The sequence below is a fragment of the Polypterus senegalus genome, unplaced genomic scaffold (assembly GCF_016835505.1).
Source record: "Polypterus senegalus isolate Bchr_013 unplaced genomic scaffold, ASM1683550v1 scaffold_5061, whole genome shotgun sequence".
NCBI classification, from domain to species: domain Eukaryota; kingdom Metazoa; phylum Chordata; class Cladistia; order Polypteriformes; family Polypteridae; genus Polypterus; species Polypterus senegalus.
Genome location: NW_024380695.1, coordinates 88,832 through 103,130, shown reverse-complemented (window position 1 = coordinate 103,130; position 14,299 = coordinate 88,832). Strand labels below are relative to the sequence as shown.

Below are 14,299 nucleotides of genomic sequence, written 5' to 3'. Positions count from 1 at the left end.
CAAATGAGCTTTTGACATGGGGCCGTGGCTTAGCTGGTTAAAGCGCCTGTCTTGTAAACAGGAGATCCTGAGTTCGAATCTCAGCGGTGCCTTCTTGCTCTGCTTCCTTGCGTTTCTTTTCTGCTGAACACGTGGCAAAGTGAACTTGAAATAAGACTGCGTGGAAAACTTGCCATTTTTCATTGATATATTTTAAGTCCTTAATCGAAGTCGACAAAAGAGAATGGAAAACCTCGATGAAGAAATGATTTAAGGTGCCTTTGAAGAAGATGACTGCTTTTTTCCTGGATCGCAAGTCTGTTGTGCTTTTCACGGATTGTGTGAACGTTTTCTCTTCTCCGAGGGCTTCCTTTGAACATTGGATTCAAACAACATATGGCAAACTTCTCTCCTTACAAAAGTCTCAAATCGTGGAACTGCAGTTACTGAAAGTGTGTTCACATTTCAGATGTTTTTTATTTTTTTTTTTTGTTATTGAATTACCAAGAGGTGGACATTGGTTACATGTTAACTGCTATTTAGGCGTATGACGTCCACACTGCTAGAGTCTCTTCATAACGTCAGGTGCCGTGGCTTAGTTGTTTTAAGCGCCTGTCTAGTAAACAGGAGATCCTGAGTTTGAGTCTCAGCGGTGCCTGCAGTTTGTCATACTGCTTCTAGTTCATTTTCATCTTGGCACTCGGATGTGCCTTGAAACTTTGAAGGAACAGGTTAGCTTTGTCCGTTTCATTGCAGAAGGCGGAGGTGGAGCGCAGCTCTCAGGGTTTATTCTCTTTGCTTTGGCCAGTGAAAGACATAGAGAAAAGTGAAAGCCTGCCTGCCGTCGTGACGTGTAACAGATTGCTCTGTAACAAGGCAGCAATTAAACAGAACAATTGATGACGATATGAGTGTTGATGAAGTGTCCGTACTTAAATATAGAGCTTGGCATGATGCGTTACCCGGGTCAGTGAATTTAAATTTAGGAGGAATGCCTGGAAGGATCGCCGTTTGCTCACGTGACAAGGTGGCCGAGTGGTTAAGGCGATGGACTGCTAATCCATTGTGCTCTGCACGCGTGGGTTCGAATCCCACCCTTGTCGTGACTTTCAATCTTAGAGTCTATTATCCTTTCTGCTGCTATCTGTGCCAGCAGATCAAATTCAAGAAGAAAATATTCGACGCTGCTTTCCGTAAAAGACGCAACGGTTGCCTCTTAAGTTACTTTTCAGTCCGCGCAACACCTGTTGCTCAAAGGCAGTATCTTAGTCCATATTTTAGAATCGAAATGTTCTGCCTTAAACATTCTATTTTACTGAGTGAAATGGAAACTTGACAAATGAGCTTTTGACATGGGGGCCGTGGCTTAGCTGGTTAAAGCGCCTGTCTTGTAAACAGGAGATCCTGAGTTCGAATCTCAGCGTGCCTTCTTCGCTCTGCTTCCTTGCTTTCTTTCTGCTGAACACGTGGCAAAGAACCCTTTTTTTAATCATTTGGCGATCCCCCAAAAAGTTTTAAAACCCAGGGGGGGTTTTTTTTTAAAACTGCCCGTAAAAAGGGACCGATTTTTTCCAGGGGCCGCATTTTAAAAATTGCCAAATTTTATGGAGGTTCCTTAAATTTTGAAAAGGCGTTACGCCCGTTTATTGAGAAGGGGGGGGCCCGCACCTTTTTGGTTTTTTTTCCCCCTTTTTTAAGGAAAGGGAAAAAAATGCCTGGGCTTTCTAAAAAGGGCGTTCAAAAATTGATTAATGGGGGGGGGAAATCCCCCATTTTAATTAAGCTTATGAGCACAAAAAGGAATTTAAATTTTAGGGGTGGGGGACCGCTTTTTGACAAGGTCGGGTTGGTGGACGTTCCTTCCTCCCCGGTTAAACCCCAACTTGTGGTTTTAAAAGTCAAAACCCTGCTCTATTTCCAAAAATTTTAAAAAAAAAATTTAGTTTTCCAAAGGAAAAGGGTCTGTTATTTTAGCCAAAAACCCTTTCTCAAAGGCAGCTTTGTTTTTTTTTTCCCTTTTCTGTTTAAAATTTCTATTTTATAGTGGGGAAATTGCAAAGGGTTTTTTTACGGGGGCCGTGGTTTTGGAAACCGCTTAAAAACGGGTCCTTTAAAAAAGGGGGCCCTTTCCCTTTTTTTTTCCCCTTGGGGTTTTTTCGTGAAACGAAGTAAAGGGACGGGAAAATTCCCCTTTTTCAGAAATTTTTAAGCCAATGGAAAAAAAGGGGTGGAAAAACCTAAAAAAATTTTTAAGGTCCCTTTGGAAGTGATTTTTTTTTGTGGTTGGTTTTAAAGGTTGGTTTTTCCGAGGGTTTTTGTTTTAAAAAAACCTTTGGGGGAAAACCTTTAAAAAAACTAAAATGGGGAAATTTTTTTAGGTTTTACTTTCGTGTTTTTTTTTTTTTTTATTAAACCGGGGGGGGGGCTTTTTAAGAACGTTTTGGTTTTCGCCACACTGCAAAACCTTTTTCCAAGGGTGGGGTTTTTACTTTATAAAATTGGGAGTTAGGGTTTTTTGATTTTTGCTTTTTTTTTTCTTACGGAGTCCTTTAAAACTTTTGGGGGCTTCCCTTTCCGTTTTTTAAACAGGGGGGAAAGCATTTGGTTTGTTTCCCGGAAAGTTTTAAAGAAAATAAAGCCTTGGGGGGAAAAAGAGGGGAAAAGGGGAAAAACAGAAAATTGTGCTAAAAAAGGAGGGTTTTCCGGACTAAGGGGTGTGCTTTTTGGGTTTTTTTGGGGGTGCCTGGAAACCCCCCTTAAAAAAAAGGGGGGGTTTAAGGGTACTAAAAAATTTTTTTTTGGGGCAAACCGGGGGACTTTTTTAAGGTTAACCTTTCCCATCGGCCAGCAGATCTTCAAAAAAAACCCCCTTTTCCAAAAGCGGGGTTTTAAAGTTTTTTTAGCCCCAAAAACCTTTTTCCAAACGTTCAGTCCATTTTTGAATCAAAATGTTTGCCTTAAACAATTTTCGATGAAAAAAAATTAAAAAAAAACTTTGTACCTTTGTGGAAAAACCTGAGAAATAGGGGTTTTTTCCCCCCCTTGGCGTTTTTTTTTGCGAACAGGGGAAAATGAAGAAATAAGGGGGTTCCCTTTTATTGATATTTTTTAAAGCCCTTAATTAAAAAAAAAGAAGGAAAAACCCTTTTTGAAAATTTAAATCCTTTTAAGATGACGTTTTTTCCGGTCGAAATTTGTTTTTTCACTTTGGGTAAACTTTTTTCTTGGGGGCTTCCTTTCTTGTTTCCAACAATAAAAATTCCCCCAAAAAATTCAAAGGGGCTGCTTCAAAAAAGGGTTTTTCATTTTTATTTTTTTTTTGTTAGAATTCGGGGTACTTGGGTTAATGTTCGTTAAAATTTCCCATATTAATGAATTTCCCCTTTTTTTTGGGGGGCCGGTTATTTTTTTGCGCCTTTTTTAAAAGGGCCGATTTTGATCCAGCGGTGCCTCTTTCCCTTTGCTCTGTTCTTTTCACGGCACGGAGTGCCTTTAAAATTTGGAAATTTTTTTTCCCGTTATTAGAACGGGGGAAAAGTTTGGCCTTTTTTTGGGGGAAAAAATGGGGGAAAAGAAAACCCTCCTGCCGCGTGCCAACGATTGTTGGGGCCCTTAAAAAACGAAAAATTGATGAACAAAAAGGGTTTTCCCTTTTTAAATTAAAATGGATGAAATTTTCCTCAGTGTTAAATTTGGGGGAGTAAAACCCCCCCCCCCAGGAAAGGGTGGCCAAAAAGGGAAATACGAACCAGGCTTGAGTGGGGAACCCCCCCCCTTTTTATTTTTCAATTTTAAAGGTCATTATTTTTGGGGATCGGCCCAGGATCTTAAAAGTTTCCAGTGTTAAAGGGAAAAACTCCCTTTTCTTTCTTTTAAACCTGTTCCCAAAGGGCTTTCTTTCCTTTTTTGCGTTTCTGCCAAACTTTTTTTTTAAGTGAATGGAAATAAATGGTTTTAATGGGGGGGGTTTGTTTTAAAAGCCTTTCGTAAAAGGAACCTGAGAATTAGGGTCCCTTTTTTTCCCCTGTTTCCCTTTGGGGCTTTTTTTTAAAGGGAAAGTCTTAAAAAGGGGAAAACCCCCCCTTTTTTTTTAAAATTTTTTTTAAAAAAAAAAGGGAAAAAACCCAAAGGGTATTTAGTTTTAAAAAATTGTTTTTTCCAGGGAATTGTTTCTTTTACTTTTTTGGGGAACGTTTCTTTTCGGGGTTTTTTAAATTGGGAAAAAACCTTGGAAACCCCCAAAAACCCTTTTGGGTGGGCCCTTTTGAAAATTTTTTCCCTTTTTTTTTTTTTTTTTTTTTTAAAGGGGGGAAAAGGTTTTTTTCGCTTTTTGGGGATGACGCCCAGTAATCTCTTCTGCCAGTGGTGGAGTTTTTGCCTGTTAAAACGGGAACCCTTTGAACCCCAGCTTCCCGGGCAATTGTTTAGTTATTTTATAAATGGGTTAAATTTTAAAACGGGGGTTTTTGCCCGTATTAAAGGGGAGGGGGGCGAGTTTCTTTTTTTTCCCTTTTTTGCTTTGGCCAGAAAAAAGACATAAAAATAAACCCCTGCCGCCGGGGGAAATTGTTGTGGCCAAAAAAAACAAAAACTTTTTAAAGGGAAAAAAAGGGAAAAATTTTGGGCAATAAAAGTGAATTTTTTGGAAAATGCCAAACCCGTTGCTCAGGCAATGGCCTTTTGGAAAAGGGTCTAACCATTTTTTTCCCCGGGGTTAATATTGCATTTAATTTGGCCCCTTTCCTTTCTGTTAGGCCGCGTAAAATTAAAAAAAAATATTCGGGTTTCCCTGCGCCCCCTTTTTTTTCTCCCCGAACCCCTGTTGCTAAAGGCGTACTTGCCTTTTTTAAACAAATTTTTCCCTTAATTCCAAAAAGAAAATGGAAATTAAAAAAAGCTTTTGAAAGGGGGGCGTTTTTAAACGGAGCCCGGGTTTAAAAACCAGGGGCTTTTTCCCTTTTCTTTTTTTTCCCAACAGGGCAAATCTTAAAAAGCCGGGGGAATTTTTTTCCCTTTTCATTTATTTTTTTTAATTTTGTTCCTAAAAGGAATGGCCCCTGTAAAAAAATTTTATCCCTTTAAAGGAAAACTGTTTTCCTACGAAAGTCTTTTGGTTAGGTTGTTAACCCCTTTTAGGGTTTTAAAATTGAAAAAAAACAACTTGGGAAAAATTTTTAAAAATTTTAAAAAAGTAATTCATTTGAAAGGTTACTTTCATTTTTTTTATTTTTTTTTTTTTGGGAAACCCGAGGTGGAATTGGTTAATTTTGCTTTTGGCCCATCCCCCCCAAAATTTTTTTCCCCGGTGGGGGGAGTTTTTTTAACCCCGCATAAACGGGAATTTGGTTTGAGTTAGGGTGTCAGTTTTAATGGCTGCTTTTTTGGCCCCGGATGTGTTAAATTGGAACAGGGGCGCCTTTTTTCCAGAAGGCGAGGAGCGGATTTTTTTTTCTTTGTTTTGGGTAAAAACATAAAAAAAATAAAACCTGTCCCCCTTAAAGATTGTCTAAAACAAATTAAAAAAAAATTTATACAAAAGGTTTTAAAGAAGGGGGTTTAAAAATTTTTTTGGGAAATTACCGGATCAGTAATTTTAAATTTTAAATTTCCCCGGGGAAATCTTTTACAAAAAGGGGAGGGTTAAAGGATTTTTGGCCCCCGCCGGGTTAACCCCCCTTGTCGGACTTTCAATCTAGGTCTTTTCCTTTTTGTTTCTTCCCGCAAAAAATTTCAAAAGAAAAACCCGGCCTTGAAAAGAGGGGAATTCCTTTTATTTTTTAGCCCCAAAAGGTAAAAGGGGAGTTTTTACCTTTTTTAGAATAAAATTTTCCCTTTAAAAATTTCTTTTTCTGATAAAATGGCTTACAAATGTTTGAAAGGGGGGTTTTTTTTAAAACCCCCGGCTTTTAAAAACAGGAACCTTTCAAATCTCACGTGCCCTTCCCCCAGTTCCGTTTTTTTCCTCAGGGTTAATTGAAAAAGTGGGGGAAAACTGCTTTTAGATTATTTTAACCAAAAACCCCAAAAAGAAATAAAAACCCGGAAAAAAATGTTTAAAGGGTGCCTTTTAAAAGATGCGTTTTTTTCCGGGTTTTTTTAGAAGGGGAATTTTTTCCTTTTCCCCGGGCCCTTTTTAAAAACAAAAAGGGAAAATTTTCCCCAAAAAAGTTAAATCGGGGCCCCGTTCTAAAGTTTTTTTCTTTTTCCAAAGTTTTTTTTTTTTTTTTTTTAAATTCCGGGTACATTGGTTCTGTTAATTTTTACCCAATGAGCAAGTGACCTTTAAAAAGAGGTGGGGGGGGGTTTTTTTGGGCCCTTTTCAAAAACGGAACCCTTTTTGGCCCCACGGGGAGTTTTCTTTGGGTTTTTCTTTTCTTTGGGCACCCAAAAAACTTTCAAAAAGGACGCCTTTTCTTGAAAGGGGGGGTAGGGTTTTTATTTTTTTTTTTGGCCGGGGGCATAAAAAAAAAGAAAAAGCCCCCCCGTCAACGGGAAAAGATTCTTTTAAACGGGGGGCCCCAAACTTAGCGAATGAGTGTTGATAAGTGTCCTCTTTTGGTTTGGGATCCCCCGGACAGGGTTTTTAAATTTAAAAAAATCCCTAAAATGCCGTTTCAAAATGGCCATTTAAGGGGAAAAATGAACCCCCGGTTTGAGGGGGTTCAAACCCTGCTTTTCAATCAAGTCTTTTCCTTTCCGATTTCAGACTTTTTTCGAGGCCTTTCTGTAAAAACAAACAACTTCCCTTTTTTTCGCCCAAAATTTTTGTAAAACAGATTTTTATTTTTTTTAGAATCAAAGTCCCCTTAAACTTTTGTTACTGAAAAATGGAAACAAAAATAAGCTTTTTACTGGGGCCGGGTTTTTAAAACCCCTTTTAAAAAAAAAATTTTTTCCCCCTCCCTTTTCCTTTTGTTTTTTTCTTTTGACGGGAAAGTGCTTGGAAAAATGCGGAAAATTTTTCCCCCTTTTTATTAAATTTTTTTTTAAGCCCTTAATCTGGGAAAGGGAAACCCCATAAAGAAATTTTTAAGGGTGTTTTGGGAAAAAAGGATGTTTTTTTACAAGCGTTTTTAAAGGAATTTTTTTTAGGGTCCTTTAAAAGGTTCCAAAACCCGGGGACGGAAAAAAAACCTAAATCGGTTTTTTAAAGGGTTTTTTTTTTTTTTTTTTATTGTTACCGGGGGTAATTTCCTATTTAACGTTTTACTTTGCCCCAATTCCCAGAGCCCTTTCAAAGGGGTTTCCGGGCGTTGTTTTGCTTTTATAAACGGGCCTGATTTGAGCCACCCGGGTTTGTCAAGTTTAGTTCTTTTTATCGAGGTTGCCTTAAATTTAAAAAAAATTCTTTCTTTGAAAAAGGGGGGTGGGCGGGAGGTTTTTCTTTTTTGGAGAAAGTTAAATTAGGGGTGGCCTGCCTCCCCTTTTCGAAACAACCCTTGAAAAAGGCAGAATTAAAAAAGGCATGGGGAAAGGTTTTTTAGAATTTTTTTAAATTTAAGGTTAAAGAAAAGGAACCCAGGGGAAAAAAATTTAGGGGCCTGAAGGATCGCTTTTCTACGGGGGTCCGAGGGGTTTAACGTTTTGGCTTTTAACCTTTGGGCCCCCGGGGGGGGGAATCCCATTTTTTAAATTAATTTATCCTTTTTGTTTTAAAAAAAATTGAAAAAAATACCGGGGGCCTTTTAAAAAACGTTTTTGTTCCTTTTCAGCCCAAACCCCCGGGTAAAAGGCAGTTTTTTGCCCCTTTTTGAACAAAAATTTTCGGGTTTTTAAATTTTCTGGGGGGAAAAAACCCTTAAAGGCTTTTAGGGGGGGGGGGTTTTTTGGGGAAAATTCCCTCTTGAAAAGGAGTTGAGCACCCCGGTTTTCCTTCTTCGGGTTTTTCCTTTTTCTGAACGGGAAAGTTTTGAAAAAGAAGAAAAAAGCCTTTTTTTTTGATATATTTTTAAGTCCAACAATTTAAAAAGGAAAATAAAAAAACCCTTTTGGAAAAAAAATCCTGAAAGTGCTGTTTTTCCTGACCAAGGGCGGTTTTTTAGGTTTGTGAACTTTTTTTCCCCGGGTTTTCCCTTTTGGATTCAAAAAAATTTATAAATTTCTCCAAAAAAAACCCCCAAATCAATTCAGAGAAATTTATTTAATTTTTTTTTTTTTTTTTTTTTTTGAAAAAAAAGGGGCTTGGTTAAGAAATTTTAAAATTTAAAAAAGTTCCTTAAACCCTCCGGGAGGTTTTTTTGGTTATCAGGGTTTTTTTTCCCTGCCCAGTTTGCCCCTTTCGGGTCTTTTCCGGGGTCCTTGTTTTTGGGAACAATTTTGGTTTTTGGAAGGGGGGTGGACGGTTTCGGTTTTATTTTTTTTTGCCAAAAGCAAGGAAAAAAAAAGGTAAAAGGGGGGTTTTAAAAACGCCCGAAAAAAGGGGGAAAGGATTTTTGATTGCCCATTTAAAAAATGGAAAATCTCCACAAATTTAAATTTGGAAGGGGGGCCCCCCCTTTTGGGGGGGAAGGGGGCGCCCCAGTGTCCAGGGGGTCAATAAAGGGATTTCAACTTGAGCATATTTTTTTGGCCAGAATAAATTCGAAAAATTTCCGGGTTTTGGAAAGGGGTTTCCCCTTTTTCCGGCCCAAATTTGTAAAGGCAGATTTATCCATTTTTAGTCAAAATGCGGCCTTCTTCTTTTTTGGTTGAAACACAAAAGTTTTTACAGGGGCCCCGGTGTTTTTTAAGCCCCGTAAACGGGTCCTAAATTAGTCCTTTTTTTTTTGGGTTTTCTGGAAACGGGGCAAAGGAACTTTGACGGGAAAAATTGCCCTTTTCATTGAAAATTTTTTTTTAAGGCCCAAAAAAGGAATAAACCCATAAGAAAAATTTTTCCTTTTTAAGAAATGATGCTTTTTTAAAAGTTTTTTTCTTTTAATTTTTTTTTTTTTTTTTTTTTTTAAAATTACAAAAACTTTGGGAAATTTTTTAAAAAGCCAAAAACGTAACTGCAGTTCTAAAGTGTGCCCTTTGTTTTTTTTATTTTTTTTTTTAAAATTTTCCGGTTTAATTGGTTCTTTTTCGTTTTTGGTTTTTAGGCCAAATGCTAAGCCCCCCAAACTGGGCCGTTTATTTTTTTTAAGGGCCCTTTTCAGAAAAGGAGACCTGTTTTAGAGGGTTTTTTCTTTTTAAAAATTTATTTTTCGGGCATCGGGGGTTTTTTAAATTGGGAAAAATTTTTCCTTTTTTTTTTGGAAGGGGGGGCCATTAGGTTTTTTCTTTCGGGCCAGTGAAAAAAAAGGGGGGCCCCTTTTTAAAATTTTGTAAAAAGGCCCAAAAAAAAGAAAAATTGTACGAAAAGGTTTATGAAGGTCCGGAAAAAAGGGGTGTCTGGTAGTGTTTAAAATTTAGGGGGGAACCGGAAAGGATGGGTTTGTCCGGCGGGGCCCGGGGGTTTTAACGTCTGTTAATTTTTTTCCACCCGGGTTGAATCCCCCCTTTTGTGCTTTAAAAGATTTTAACCCCTTTTGCTTTTTCCCGCAGTAAACAAGAAAAAATTTCCGCGTCCGAAAAACCACTTTCCCAAGATTTTTCCCGAACCCCGGGCCTAAAGGAGTTTTAGTCCTTTTTAAAAACTTTTGCCTAAACATTTTTTTAAAAAGGGGAAAATAAAAAAGCTTTTTAGGCCCCGGTGGCAGTGGTTAAAGCGTGCTTTAAAACAGGGCCCCTGGTTCAAACCACCCTTTTCGTGCTTCCTTGCTTTTTTTTTTAAAACTCCAAAAAAATAATTAAATATGTCTAAAACCCCCCTTTTCTTGATTTTTAAGTCCAAAAAAGTGAAAAAGGGAATAAACCTTTTAAGAAAAAGGTTCCTTTAAAAATCTTTTTTTCCGGGGATGAATTTGGGCCCGATTTTGGTTTCCTTTTTTCCTCGGGGTTTTTCCCTTGTCTTAAACAAATGGCAAACCTCCTTCGTTCTCGTTTGCATTACAAAGGGTTGCATTTTCAATGTTTTTTTTTTTGAAATTCCGGGTCATTGGTTAATTTAATCTAGAGGCGAAGAATGAACTTTAAACTATCCCGGTTTTTGGGAAGCGTTTTTTAAAAAAAGGGAATTTTGGTTTTTTCCAGGGGTGGGGTTTTCTAGCTTCTGCTTTTTCACCACCATGTCCCAAAATTTCAAGGGAAAAGTTTTGCCTTTCAAAAGGGGGTTTTCCCCTTTTTTTTTTTTTTTTGGAAACCAGGGAAAAAGAAAAAACCCTGGCCGCTGACGAACAGATTCCAAACGGGAAATTAAAAGTTTTAGCGTTATTTAGAAGTTTTTTACGGCTGAGTTAGTAGTAATTTAATTCTAGGAGGAACCCAAAGGATCGTTTTTTTGGGTCAGGAAAGGGAGGTTTAAGGGCCCCAGGTTAAATCCTTGTTTGCCCGGTGGGGAATATTTTTGGTTTTTTCTTTTGAGTTTTACCTTTTCTCTTACCCCCCAAAAAATTAAAAGAAAAAATTTTTCCCGATTTTCCCTCTAAAAAGAACGGTTTCTTTTTCTTTTTTTTGGGAAACCAAAGGCGTTTTTAAAATTTTAAAATGAAATTTTTGGGCCTAAACTTTTTTTCTGGGAAATGGGTTGAAAAATTTTGCGGGGCCCTCTTAGGGTTAAAACCCTTTTTTAAACGGAGACCCTGGGGAATTTTGCGTCCCTTTTCCCCCTTTTTTTTGGTTTTCTTTTCCCCCGTGCAAAGGAAAAGTAACTTGAAAAAAGATGGGAAAACTCCCCTTTTAAATTTTTATTTTAATTTTAAAAAATAAAAAAGAATGGAAACCCTGGGCAAAATTTTGGGTGCCTTTAAAAGAGATTTTTTTCCCGGATCAAGTTGTTTTTTTTCCCGGGGTTTTGAATTTTTTTTCTACCCCTTTTTTTGAAATTGATTAAAAAATGGGAAAAAAAAAAAAAGTCTTCTGGAATTTATTTCTGAAAGGTTTTTCCCCAGAGTTTTTTTTTTTGAGAATTAAAAGGGGGCTTGGAATAACCTTTTTGACGCAATGGTTTTTTCCAAAGTAGTCCTTTTAGTTTTTTAAACCCCTTTTAAAAAAAAATCCTTTTAGTCTCACGTGCAGTTTGATTTTCTTCAGTTTTTTATTTTGGTTTTAAAATTAAAAAATGACTTTGTCCTTTCCTGAAAGGGGGGAGCGCACTTTAGTTTTTTTTTGCCAGGGGGGAAAAGGGGCCCCCCGCCCGGACTTAAAGTTGGAAAAGGGAAATTAAAACGAAATTATACTTTGAGTGCCTTTTTTTAAAAAATAAGTTTTGTCCGGAAAGAAAAATTTGGGGGAAGCCTAGGTCCCCTTTGCTCCCCCATGGGGGGGTTTTAAGGCTCGCAAAATTTCTTTTGAAAAGGGGCCCAATTTTCGGGATTAATTTAGAGTTTTTATTTTCGCTTTTTGGGCCCGCAGATCTTCAAAAAGAAAATTTATTTTTGGGAAAAAAAGGTTCCCTCGTTTTGGGTCCAAAAACCCGGTCAAACTTCTTGCCTTTTTGAATCAAAATTTTTCCTAAACTTATTTTAGGGAAATAAACTCGCTTTTACGGGTGCCCGTTTAGGGAAACGCCTGTTTGAAAAAAGGGAGTCCTGGTTCTTCAGCCCCCCCTTTTCTTTTTTTTCAAAAAAACGAAAGTGGCTAATTAAAATAAGATTGGAAAATTGCCGTTTTCTTTGTTTTTTAATTTTAACAAATGCAAAAAAGAAAAAAACCGGAAAGTAAAATTTTAAGGTGCTTGGGTTGTTTTTCCTGATCCAAGGGTTTTTTGGGGTGAATTTTTTTTGACTTCCTTTTTTTAAAAAAAAAAGGGCAACGTTCCCCAAAAAGTTAAATGGGGAATGTTTAAAGGGGTTTATTTAAATGTTTTTTTTTTTGTTTTGTTAAAAGATTCTTAACAAAGGGAAACGCAAACGTAGTCGGCAGGATTCAAACCTGCGCGGGGAGACCCCAATGAATTTCTAGTCCATCGCCTTAACCACTCGGCCATGACTACAGATCTCAGCTGCCAGCGATATAGCTTTAGGCGGTAAATTTATTTTTTCTTTGTTTTTTAATTAATTTTCTCTTTCTTTCACTTGAAAATTCCTGTTAATTATTGAGTCTATGGAAGGAAACTACAGTGGTCCCATCATGCTTTCATTTGTTACTTATTTCTCGATTTAAGTTTTCTTTTTGGCTGAATTCTATGTTGAGACACAATTTCACCCGAGAACAAAGGGAGATAAGTAAGAAACACAGCTGATACGGATATTAAGGAAAACAACGACGGGCGACGTGTAGTGTTGCAAGTGCAGAGCCGATTGTTTGCCAGCTCTTCTTTACTTCTCCTCTTCTTTAGCCTTTGCTGCCTAAGAAGAAGGCTGACATGCATGATTTACTGATCCCCGTTCTTATTAGATTCGTTTCACATCACATGTGAATTCTGTCATTTTACACCCAGAATAATTAGTAAATTTAAGCCTTCAGACCCTGGCAGTGACTTTCACCCGTAGCACTGCAACAAAAAGAAATAAATGAGGTTTGTGTTAAAATGGCCTTACAGTCTTCCTCTCCAAATTCAGACCAACAAGTGATTTTGAGGCTTAATCTTTGAACACGACTGTTTTTTAAATCATTAGTATCAATATCAGTATAGTTATGTTGGTCACTGCTTTGGGGGTTTGCAACGTATGGCGTTTGAACTTCAGCTGATCATTTTCTAGACTGCACTCAAATGCTTTGCTGCAGTCTGTGCCGACAGGACACTTAACTTTGCACAAGCGCGTTCAGTTTTCGTGTTGTGAACAGAAACTGGTAAGCTGTCAACGGAATGTGTTCTTATGCCTCCCATTGATTGCAGCATCTACCAGTTTTTGTTAATTGAGCCGTGAGCTACTGACAAGATTTGCAAATTGTATTGGCGAGTGACAAGTTAAGGCTTAATACCTTGAATTTGCTAAAGTTTAAACTACGGAGCCGGCAGGACTCGATCCTGCGTGGGAAACCCCAATGGATTTTGAGTACATCGCCTTAACCACTCGCCACGACTACTGACGGTAGGTCCCTGCAATCGCGCTGAATTCCTTCAATCGTCGAATCGCCCTTTCTTCTGTTTGTCAATATGTGCTCTGAAGACATTTGGACTGGAGCAGGAGCGGTAATATTACGGTCTATTTCTGAAGATCCTTAAGGAGGCAGAGGATTTCAAGCGACTCGATTTTCTGTGAGAGTAGAACAGTTAACAGCATGTCTTGGTTGCAAAGTCCACATGTGTTAGCTACACAGCCAGACCCCGAGAAAGAATTCAAAGTTAACTATATCAGCCAAGCAACTGAGAAGAAGCAACAGAAAGAACAAAACGTGCTCGTTTTAATCAGGAAAGAGCGAGAGTTACTCCCCAGTTTCTATTGTCATAAATAACAGGAAGCTGTCTCTGTTATCGTGGTAAAAATTCTTAAGCATGTCTCAGCTTGCTGCGTTGAGGCTGCTTATAATTTCGACAAACAGTTAAGAAAGTTAAGGAATATATCCGTCCATCCAGAACACTCAAGTGTAGCCCTCAGTCTGTGAGCAATTTATAGCAAAGTCCTCTGTGCAAGACAGCGATATTCTCTCTTTACAATCTATTTTAAACGATAGAATTATATTCACGTTTTACCCTTTCATTCTAAGCAAACTGTACATGTCAAAGTTTCAAAAATACACAGAGAGATAGACAGAGAGAGAGAGAGAGAGAGAGAAGGAAATAAACAAATGAATAAATATAAAATCCATTGCCCCATTTAACTTTCCTGGAAGGGAAGAAAACAAAATATATAACAGTCAGTCTTAGGAAAGAAACAATGTGGTAAAATAAGTTCAAGGTCACAGTTCTCTCGTGGGCAGTTAACATTGAAGTGTATCCACGAGCCGCTTTAATTTCATACCTCTCAGCTGTAACTGTAGGGTAAGCTGACACTCAACAGGCCACAAATAGGACGGGATTGCCTCATCCGTCCACATTACTGCGTGAAGTTGACAATAGCGCAGATTATCGATGGATCGCTACAATCTCTCAGGAGCAGGAGGATGGTTAACTTCTGTTGCAAACGTTTAAATTGTTTCTTTTAAAAATGCAACGTCTGTGACTCATCCGCAGCACTAGTGAGCAGGCGAAGCCAGATTAATTCACTTCCATATAAATCTGACAGAGGCACGTGGTACACCCATTTCTGTGGCCCGGCTAGCTCAGTCGGTAGAGCATGAGACTCTTAATCTCAGGGTCGTGGGTTCGAGCCCCACGTTGGGCGGTTTACTCATTTTCCTTTGAAGGAAATGACTT

General features: G+C 38.1%; 6 non-coding genes across 6 annotated transcripts; 5 read left to right on the top strand and 1 right to left on the bottom strand.

The window, feature by feature from the left end:
- Positions 1 to 18: 18 nt before the first annotated feature.
- On the top strand, positions 19 to 92 carry trnat-ugu. Its single transcript has one exon. It is a non-coding gene; the product is annotated as a tRNA-Thr (tRNA).
- A 471-nt stretch (positions 93 to 563) lies between these two features.
- Positions 564 to 637, top strand: trnat-agu. The gene has a single exon. It is a non-coding gene; the product is annotated as a tRNA-Thr (tRNA).
- Positions 638 to 1,000: 363 nt separating this feature from the next.
- On the top strand, positions 1,001 to 1,082 carry trnas-gcu. Its single transcript has one exon. It is a non-coding gene; the product is annotated as a tRNA-Ser (tRNA).
- Positions 1,083 to 1,334: 252 nt separating this feature from the next.
- Positions 1,335 to 1,409, top strand: trnat-ugu. Its single transcript has one exon. It is a non-coding gene; the product is annotated as a tRNA-Thr (tRNA).
- A 10,501-nt stretch (positions 1,410 to 11,910) lies between these two features.
- trnas-aga lies at positions 11,911 to 11,992 on the bottom strand. The gene has a single exon. It is a non-coding gene; the product is annotated as a tRNA-Ser (tRNA).
- Positions 11,993 to 14,194: 2,202 nt separating this feature from the next.
- On the top strand, positions 14,195 to 14,267 carry trnak-cuu. Its single transcript has one exon. It is a non-coding gene; the product is annotated as a tRNA-Lys (tRNA).
- Positions 14,268 to 14,299: the final 32 nt, after the last annotated feature.